Raw genomic sequence first — 9,289 nt, 5'->3', positions numbered from 1 at the left:
CTCATAATTTGCCTTTCTATTGCGTTTAAAAAGCCATACAAGGTGTATATAAAGTTATCCTTTTACTTTTAATAACAAGCTAAGAAACTACGGTAGGCTAACGGCTGAATAAATCAGCTTGCCTGTCGCCATAGTCTCATTAGCATAATTCGGGTACCTCGCTACTCGGCGAAATTATGGCGGCCGAACGTCAGCATTTTCGGTAATGGCGGCACATCAGTTACGTCATGACGCGTCAATTTGACGTAATCTAAATATGCCTGCGTATCACGTGTTTCACGTGACATAGCTCCAGCCAATCAAATTTGAGCATCCGCTCCTTCCCAGTATGCCATTGTTTTCATCACATTGGTTAATCGAGCGTAAGTGTTCTCCAAACCACCATCAGTAACTTCGCTTCCACTCCCAAATCATTCGTATTTGTCATCCAGGCAACAAGGATAGCTCCGGTTGAAATCAATTTTCACGGCTACGTCATTTTGACGTAACCGCTAAAAGTGTTTGCCTCAACTGATGGTTTCGCGCCACAAGTTTGAAGCACGTGACTCTTTTCAGAGCCAATTAGAAAGACAATATGGCGCCGCCAGGGGAAGGCGAATATCGAGGATCGGGCCCCAGGTGTCGAAATACAACCACACGTTTGAAAAGAACACCGCCCATTCAAGTATTGAGTGCAAGTTTGCCTAATAAGGCGAAGACGATGTATACGACGGCATCGGAAGCGCAGTGTGATAGGGGGCTGACGAGGCTTTCGAAGCAGGATCGGATAGGCAAAGTATTGGGTGGCTGGCGCTGTTTTTCTGTTTCCCCTCACCTTTGTGCCTTTTAACGCGTAACTACGCTTTCGGCGAGATTGCAATCTTAAAGTGATATCTGCACCGTTTCCCAGCCAGGGCATCTTCCCCTGTTGGTTTCCGTTCTGTCTCGTTATCTGCACTGGAAGTTTCCAACGCTCCAACGTTCGCAGCATTCCCGTAGCGTCGGTGTCTAAGGATGGTGGCACCATCAAAGTGAGCGAGCGGGCTGTTCGAGCTGCTCTTCAGGCAGCTTCTTACCTCTATGAAATGATTACGAAGGTCAGACAGTTTGGATGTGACGGGATCCTGTACAGATATCCAGGCCTTGATTGCGCTGAAGACCTTGCTCTTCATTTCGATCTGTTCAGGTGAGCTGCATTATCTGTTCGCATCTTGCTTGCTCATAAGGAATGGTACGAGGAGTAGACTGTTCTTTACCTCCCCCTGAGACTCTCGACTTTTTATCTGTGGCGGTCATCGTTGCGGTATAGACCAGATTTTTTAGCCGCTCCGGGGCGCGGCTATTTTCTGCCGATTGGCGCGCCGCCGCGCGGGCTCGTCCTTGGGGACTGCGGGGCCCCCGCCTGTCCGGTAGCCACGTTTAGCTAGCATTCGGGCGACTATTGCCGAAAATATTTTTAACGCACGATTTTGTTGGAGCATGTTCATTTGCGTTGTCGTAGAGTTAAAATTGGCTCCTTATTAATGGGATTTACTTTGGCGTGTACGTTTACTGTCTTGGTGCTCAGCACAGCCGCGCTGTAATGCTGCCGTTTCGGTGCCTCACTGACGAGAAAACGTATGTGAACAATTTCAAGCATTGCTCTTGCGTACGAATCGCATAAATTTCCCCTTCTAATGAGCTCTTCTTCCTTCCTGCCAGCTATTTTGATCCTCACCAATTAGGCTGTGCTGTCACTTGCGTTTGTGTGCCAGTGTGCCGGCTAAGTAGTCAAGAGCCCTATCCACAGAACCACCGCTGGAGGGCACAACACCGTTTCTTTGTTTCTTTTAAACTTTGAACAAATATTAACACAGCGGCTGAATACGAATATATTCTATTTCGATGCTTTAGGTGTGTGTGAAAGATCTGTTTAGCTGTCCGAGCCACGTCCCAGCATGCAATGAAGCTATATTTGCTGAGTAAGTCCTCCTTACGGTGTTGCAAATGCCGTGATGGTCATCCTTCGTCATCATGTCTTGAACAAAACGACAAATACTGCCTTTTCTGTGGAGCCTGTAAATTCCTTTGATTGTTGATCTTGAACTCAGGAATTGCAAATTCTAGAAGTCGTGGACCGAAAACGCCGTTGACGAGGTGCAGGCAGCTATAACAGAAGTTAGAGGGATCACTCTTCTGCTTGTTTCGTATCGTTTTGCTTGCAGTGCCTGTTCTTATCGGTTCGTCTGCAGTTTCGCCTGAGGTGGAACCGCCAGAGCTAATTGCTCGACCGGTTCACCCCAGTTGCTTTCTATTCTGGCGTCTAATCAACGCTCGAAACATGCTCGTGACAAAAGTGTGCATGCTAAACGTCATTTTCGTTTGCTGCGGAGAACTACGTTCTACTTTGTGCTGCTTTCATTGCGTTCCAGCGATATATAAATGAACCCGGGTCCAACCAGTGCCGAGCAACTCAGGGATGTGATAAGTGGGCAGCGTGATATTTTACCGAAGCTGTCCTCAATCGAGGCAGCGCAGAATAAGCTGACAGCAGAAGTAGTACATTTAAATATGAGCATTCTTTCTCTGCAGAATAGGTTTCAGAACGTGGAAAAAATACCTCAGGCTTTAAATACCATTAAGAAACAACAGAAACAGGATCCCACTGCTTTGGCTACCCTTGGCGATAAACTTCAAGGTTTGGTTTGTGGGGTTTAACGTCCCAAAGTAACTCAGGCTATGAGAGACGCCGTAGTGGAGGCCTCCGGAAATTTCGACCACTTGGGGTTCTTTAACGTGCACTGACATCGCACAGCACACGGGCGCCTTGCTTGTCGCCTCCATCGAAAAGCGGCCGCCGAGGCCGGGATTCGATCCCGTGTCCTTGGGAACAGTAGTCGACCGCCGTAACCACTGCGCCACCACGGCAGGGTATAAACTTGAAGATCTTTAGAAAATTTAAAGGCGGAATAATCTAGTAATTTTTGGTCTGCCTGACATTGATGCCAATGAGTCTGCTTCGAAGACAGAGCAAGGAGTTGTCGACTTCCTCAGTACTAAACTGCATCTGGACTGTTAACATACAATGCGCTAATTGGATTGGAAAGCTTTTTGCGATAAAATTCGTCCTGACTTAGTTGCCTTTACCTCATACAAAGAACGACAGACCGTGCTTACTAGAGCACATAAACTAAAGACCAGCAAGTTTAGCATCTCGGAGGCCTTTTTACGTTCTGTTCTAGAAAAAAGACGGAAGTTATGGGACTACTAGAAAGCGAATTCTGTAGAAGGAATAACACCGATTTTGTGCTTCAATACATTTACCCTGGGGGACAAGCGATACAAATGGGACGACACAGCTCGTGTGGTGACCGAACATTGACTGCAGGCTGTTAGGACTCTAACGCCACCACTTGTGGTTCTGGTAGTTAATTGTTGCAGCATTAAAAATAAAGTTCTAAATTTCCGACTACTTCAATTAGCCCCCAAGCTGTAATAGGCACTGAATTATTTCTCGATCAAGATATATCGAACCCCAAGGTCTTTCTGTCCGGCTATCATTGTTTCGACGTGAGCGCGGAACAAGCGGTGGTGGCGTTTTTATACTAGTTCATGAAGCTACTCCGTGCGTCCCTGTTGAATTCCCACATATCACAGCTGAGCTTGTTTTCTGTAAGTTGAGAATTTCAAATGCGAAAAACTTGACTATTGGATATTTTTACCGTCCTCATGGTCCATTGTTTCAGCTTCTTGAAACGTTCTCTCAATGTCGTGAACTGTTCAACCGATAACATGATCTTTTGGGAGGGGACAATAATTTGCCCTTTATAGACTGGTCGGCTCATGAACCCATAAATACTGCTGGGGGTGCAACGTAATCCTCTTTCTTTCATATAATAAATCAACGTCCTTTGTATCAATACGTACGCGAAGCGATGAGAAAGGACGGCACAGGCCACATCCTCGATTTGTTACTTTGTAATTTCTAATATGCCTGACCTTGTATCAAATGTATTTGTAACGCCGAGAGTTAGAGATAACAATGCAGTCATAACTGAAGTGTCAATTGAAAATTTGCATGTTACGAAAAACTTGAAAGAAATGTACGCTTACAAGAGAGCCAATTATAGTGAAATGAAATCAGCACTTGAATCATTTTTCCCAACTTTCGACACGCTGTCTGAGCAATTATCTAGTGAACAGTTATGGATAGTACTTAAAGAAAAACTCTTACAACATCGCGAAATATTTGTACCATCACACATACTAAGGTCACGACGAACGCGTGATAAACCATGGTTCAATGCAGATCTTCGTCAATTAGTTCGCAAGTAGACGTGTGCGTACTGAAAGTTTAAATGTAGTAAATCACCAGCTCATTGGCCTGAATTATTGGAATTGAAGTGCGCTTTCGAATCCAAGGCTGGAGCTGCTCAGAAATCTTATTTTGTTCGCCTTGGCAAGATGCTTGCTACAGATTGTAAAGAATTCTTGAGATGCGTGCGTCGTAACAGCAAAAAAGACCTTTCTATCCCAGCGTTAAAAGATATAGATCTTATCCTACATAACGACTAAAACGAAGCAGAAATGTTTAGTGTTTATTTTGCTTCCATATTTGTAAACTCACCCTCTCGAGCAAGAGATGTAATCTCACTTGATACTGACCGCATGCCTCCGGTTAAGTTTAGCGTCCCTGGTATTCGCTGAATTGTCTAAAGGCATCAAAAGGTTGTGGCCCGGATAATATTCCAGCAGCGGTGCTCAAGAACTGCTCATAGACGCTAGCAGTATATTTTGTACGTTTGTTTGAAATATCTTTGAACGAGAGAAACTTGCCCATTGACTGGAAGCTGGCATGCGTTGTCCTGATATATAAAAAATGCCCATGAAATTCTATTGTAAACTACAGGCCGGTTTCATTAACTAGTATTCCCTGTAAAATCATTGAACAGGCTCTATGCAGTTGCATAATGGAACACCTAGAAGAACAAGACGTTTTATATCCAAGCTAACATGGTTTTAGACATCGCCGTTCCTGTGTTACACAGTTGGTACAATTTATTCATGATGTAGCCCTTGTAATTGGCAAGCAATTGATAATAGATTGTTTATTCCTAGACTTTCGCAAGGCATTCGACACTGTTCCACACGATCTTCTGCTGCTAAAACTGAAGGTTGTAGTCTGGACGAGAATGTTGTTATATGGATTTCCGGTTGCTTGTCATTAAGAAAACAGTGTGTTATATTGATTGGCGCATCATCCAGTTATGTTCATGTTACATCAGGCGTACCAGAAGGTTTCGTGTTAGGCCCTCTCCTTTTTTTTCTTTATATCAATGACATCGCATCTGGTGTTCATTTATCTTTACGCATGCTCGGGGATGATTGCATCGTGTACAGGAATATCAATGACAATAACGATTTTTTATCCTTGCAAACCGATTTAGACGCCATAGCGACTTGATGCATGCGTTTGAGAATGGCGCTGAATGTTAAAAAAATGTGTACAGATGACTTTCACATGAGAGAAGGCCCATCAATCTACTGAATACGCGGTGAATGACGTTGTTCTATATAAAGTGACGGAAACTAAATATTTGGGGTTATATTTGACGGCATAAATTACACCGCTAATAAAGCAGCATCTATTCTCTTTTTTTTTTTTTTGAAAGCGCACTTTTAAGTAGTTTTCATATGGTCTAAGAACGAAGCTACACTTTAAGCATGTGCGATGAGTGCTTGAATACGCCTGCGTTTGCTGGTGGCAACATACAAAGAAACCTATCAGTATGCTGGAAAAACTTCAAGATAAGGCAGTTCGGTTTGTAATTGGCAACTATGACAGGTGCCTAAGAATAATACTCAACGATCGCTCGGGTGGTCTGATTTAGCGAATCGCCGAACACATCTTAGTCTCACGTTTCTTTTTTCATAGCATTTTCATTGCCGAATTGATATAGAACGAGAGGAGTACTTGAAACCACCCACGTATATATCAAAGAGGAAAGACCATATCGTCAAGGTTAAAGAGCATTCATTTAGGACTGATGCTTTTCGGCATTCACGTTTTCTGCGAACAATTCGCCAGTGAAATGCGCCATCGCACGAAGTCGTTTCACTCTCATCAAACGAAGCTTTTTACCGCGCCCTGAGGGCCAGTGTTCGCTATGTCTGTAAGTGTGTTTCTCGGCGTATCATATTCATTGTACTTTAAGTGTTTTAGTGTTTACCCGCCTACTGTAATGCCACGAAGGCGATGCAGTTATTAAATAAATAAATAAATAAATAAATAAATAAATAAATAAATAAATAAATAAATAAATAAATAAATAAATAAATAAATAAATAAATAAATAAATAAATAAATAAATAAATAGGTAAATAAATAAATAAATAATGTACCGCGTTTTGGTACATGCAGCATGCCCTGCGCATGCCGTTTAGTGGGTGCCCTCTGGTTGATAGCATTTCCTATGTGCGAGTCGGTCGGTAGATCGCCCGCGAAAAACACGATTTTCAGGGTCGTCCGCAGTTTAGCGGCCCGGCCCGCTCCCGGCGTCCAAGCGGGCCCCCGAAACCGTCAGAGAAGCCAACGCTCGTGCTTTTCGGCATCCACGTTTTCGAAGAACGTGAATGATGTCAGTGGACCCTGCGAGAGTGGACCTACCTTCGCTCGAAAGCCAAAGAACACAACCGTCCACCGAGGGCAAAGATTCGGTTCCTGGGACATATATGGTCTAATCTTAAAAGCCACAACTATATGATAGAGTTCCACTGAGTATTTGTTTAAGGTTTCGCTCGTTTTCAAATCTGGAGAAGGCTTCATTTTCCGGGATTTAACCGTTAAACGTTCACTGTTGAATCCAGGGGTCGCATTACTGGCGAGTCAGTGGCACCCCTCTCAGCCGCTGACTGGCTGCCTACCATTTCGTTAACAGCCGCCCTCATTTTATGGTTTTCCCGACGGCCGGCTGTCTTCCAGCAGTCTAGTCCTGCTTTCGCGACGACTGGTTCCTTTCTTTGTGTTGGGTTAAGTCATTGAGCCCGGTCACAGGCCGGTGTAGCAAGAAAGCGCTAAGCCCCTCCGCAGAGCCCCATTCCGACTGGCCGGCCAGTGAGCGATAATTGGCTTCGGGCGGAATCCCTTCCCGCAGCTCTCCCCCGCCCGTCAGCGAAACTCGGTTACCAGCTTCCTAAATGGGCCTCCCAGTTCGCTGCAACTGCGGCCACAAGCGCGGCCGCGCCACTTGCGGAGCTTTAGTCACGCCTGCTAAGCCTTCCTCCCAGCCAGAGAAAAGGCCTCCTGTCGTCCCTGGTTCGTTTGGTTTTCGCGCTTGGACAGCTCTCTTCAGGGGGCTTTCTTTCCTTCCTATTTGGGTTACAATAACGTTCTACGCGTGCTTTGTTCGGTTGGTTAGCTCCAGTATGCTTTTCTGCTTTGTGTGAACATTTAAGAAGCATGCGGTCTGCAGGATATTGCTGTTCAGCGCATATCCTGCGCTGTGTCACGAATTGAACCCTAATCATGTGTCCGAGGTAAGGTACAGCCATATTAGGCAATGTTGTGCTGTCTCCAGATGACTTGGGTACCACGCGTAATTAGCGATACGGAAAGGAGACATGGAAAGCCACACATTTCCTCATCATTTGACATTATATTATGTAAACTGCATACTTCTCTCAAACTAAAAAGGTTTGGTTTTCTGTTAACATTTCTTGTACCTACGAGGAAGTGGTAGTGGTGGTGTTTTTGCTACCATTTATCTCGGCCAACAAAAAAAAAATTGGCAGTGGCTTAGCTTGGTTAGGCCTGGTAATTGCGAAAGCAATAGCTATGGCTACGCCTATGTTCAGCTGATGGTGTAGCTGGTTGTGATGCTTGTGGTTATGCTTATGGTTATGCAGTGATTCACTCTAGCCATGGCATATGGTTCAACTATTGTTTATTGTGGGGTGCTACCTGGTTATTCTAAGTATAACTAGTAGCGAGGCAAGGAGTGCCGTGGCTGCAACGATATACTTGGTTGTGGGAGAAGTCAAGGCAGAATGTACAACTGCCGCTCCGGCACTGACTGCAACGGCATTCTTTACGTTAGCAGAAATGAAAGCATCCCTGGAGACTGCATTGGTTCCACCTGCCGCTAGGCCACCTCCTATAGTATCCAACGTTGCACACCCGGCGGCTGCTGCGGAAGGAGCGGGAGTTAGGCCGCGGTTGGTAGCTACCGCCTCGCGAGTTGACGGCGCAAGTTGGGAGCCCTGTTTTTGCGGCAGATGGGATGACGTCACTCCGGCTGTAGCGCTCCCTCACGGAGGGAGCGGGAGTTAGGCCGCGTTTGGTAGTTACCGCCTCGCGAGTTGACGGCGCGAGTTGGGGCCCCTGTTTTTGCGCAGCTGTGCTTGGCAGCGCGCCAAAGGTCACGCTAAAGGTAAATGGTAGCTACCGCCTCGCTACGCGAAGGGCTGAAAAGTGAAAGTATAGTATTGCTTTCGCAATAAAAGGGGACATGTAGGTAAATTTCTGCGCTAAATAAATTTAGCTTCTGGCAAGTGATAGGGGGGGTATTTCCTGCAGATGGCGATAACAACACCTCCCGTTTGCATGAAATGCTTTAAGTGACTGCATACAGCGGCTCAAACATTTTGCCTCACGCTAATTGACCGAATGCATTCACGCTTAACGGTGAATGCATAGCGGTGTTATTTAATGTATTCTAAAGAGGTATAATACATTCTTGTGTACATGTTGTTCAGAAATCGGGATATTCAAATACGGCCCTTTCAGAAGCGTACGCAGCCAGCATATTTCTATGGATGCATGATTGTCCTCTCTTTCAACGGTGCTGATTCTCCTACACTCCTGTAAAGCAGTCATGTCAATCTTTTCACAACATATTGTTCATTTCTAGTAAACTATCGCTAAAGAGATAACGATGTTCGAAGCCAGCAACAATGATCTCGTCACATCGCACTCTCTACAATTCGTTTTGTTTCTCGCTCTGTACGGCGTTTAGGAAATCATCCATTGAAATCCGCAGAAATTATTATCGATTTGTATTATCGATACGCAATGCCACTGAAAAAAAAATAGCTTGCACTAGACCGCCTCTCCATAAGGAAAAAAAAAGAAGGAATTATTCAGATTTTACCATACTGCGCAGCAAAAGATATTTTGTATTCGAAAGCGGCAAAATATCCCTACAACTGCTGTAATAATTAAATTTTCGTAGCAGGAAAGTGCACTGAGTGGTGTAAATTGGCACTGTGTATAACGCAGGCTTTCATTTGGCTTGGTTCGCTGAAATGCGACCTCATTTTGTTAGTAGGCGCG

General features: G+C 44.9%; 1 protein-coding gene across 2 annotated transcripts in view; it reads left to right on the top strand.

The window, feature by feature from the left end:
• The first annotated feature begins 776 nt into the window (after positions 1–776).
• LOC146172891 (xibalbin-1-like) overlaps positions 777–9,289 on the top strand; it is a 320,295-nt gene continuing 311,782 nt past the window's right edge. For both annotated transcript variants that reach the window (XM_084583511.1, XM_084583510.1), the window contains exon 1: positions 777–1,165. The gene's annotated coding sequence lies outside the window, so the exon portion shown is untranslated. The remainder of the gene's footprint in view (positions 1,166–9,289) is intronic.

The sequence above is a fragment of the Amblyomma maculatum genome, chromosome 11, assembly GCF_055883805.1.
Source record: "Amblyomma maculatum isolate TAMU_Amacu chromosome 11, ASM5588380v1, whole genome shotgun sequence".
NCBI lineage: Eukaryota > Metazoa > Arthropoda > Arachnida > Ixodida > Ixodidae > Amblyomma > Amblyomma maculatum.
This window is presented reverse-complemented; position numbering and strand designations above follow the sequence as displayed.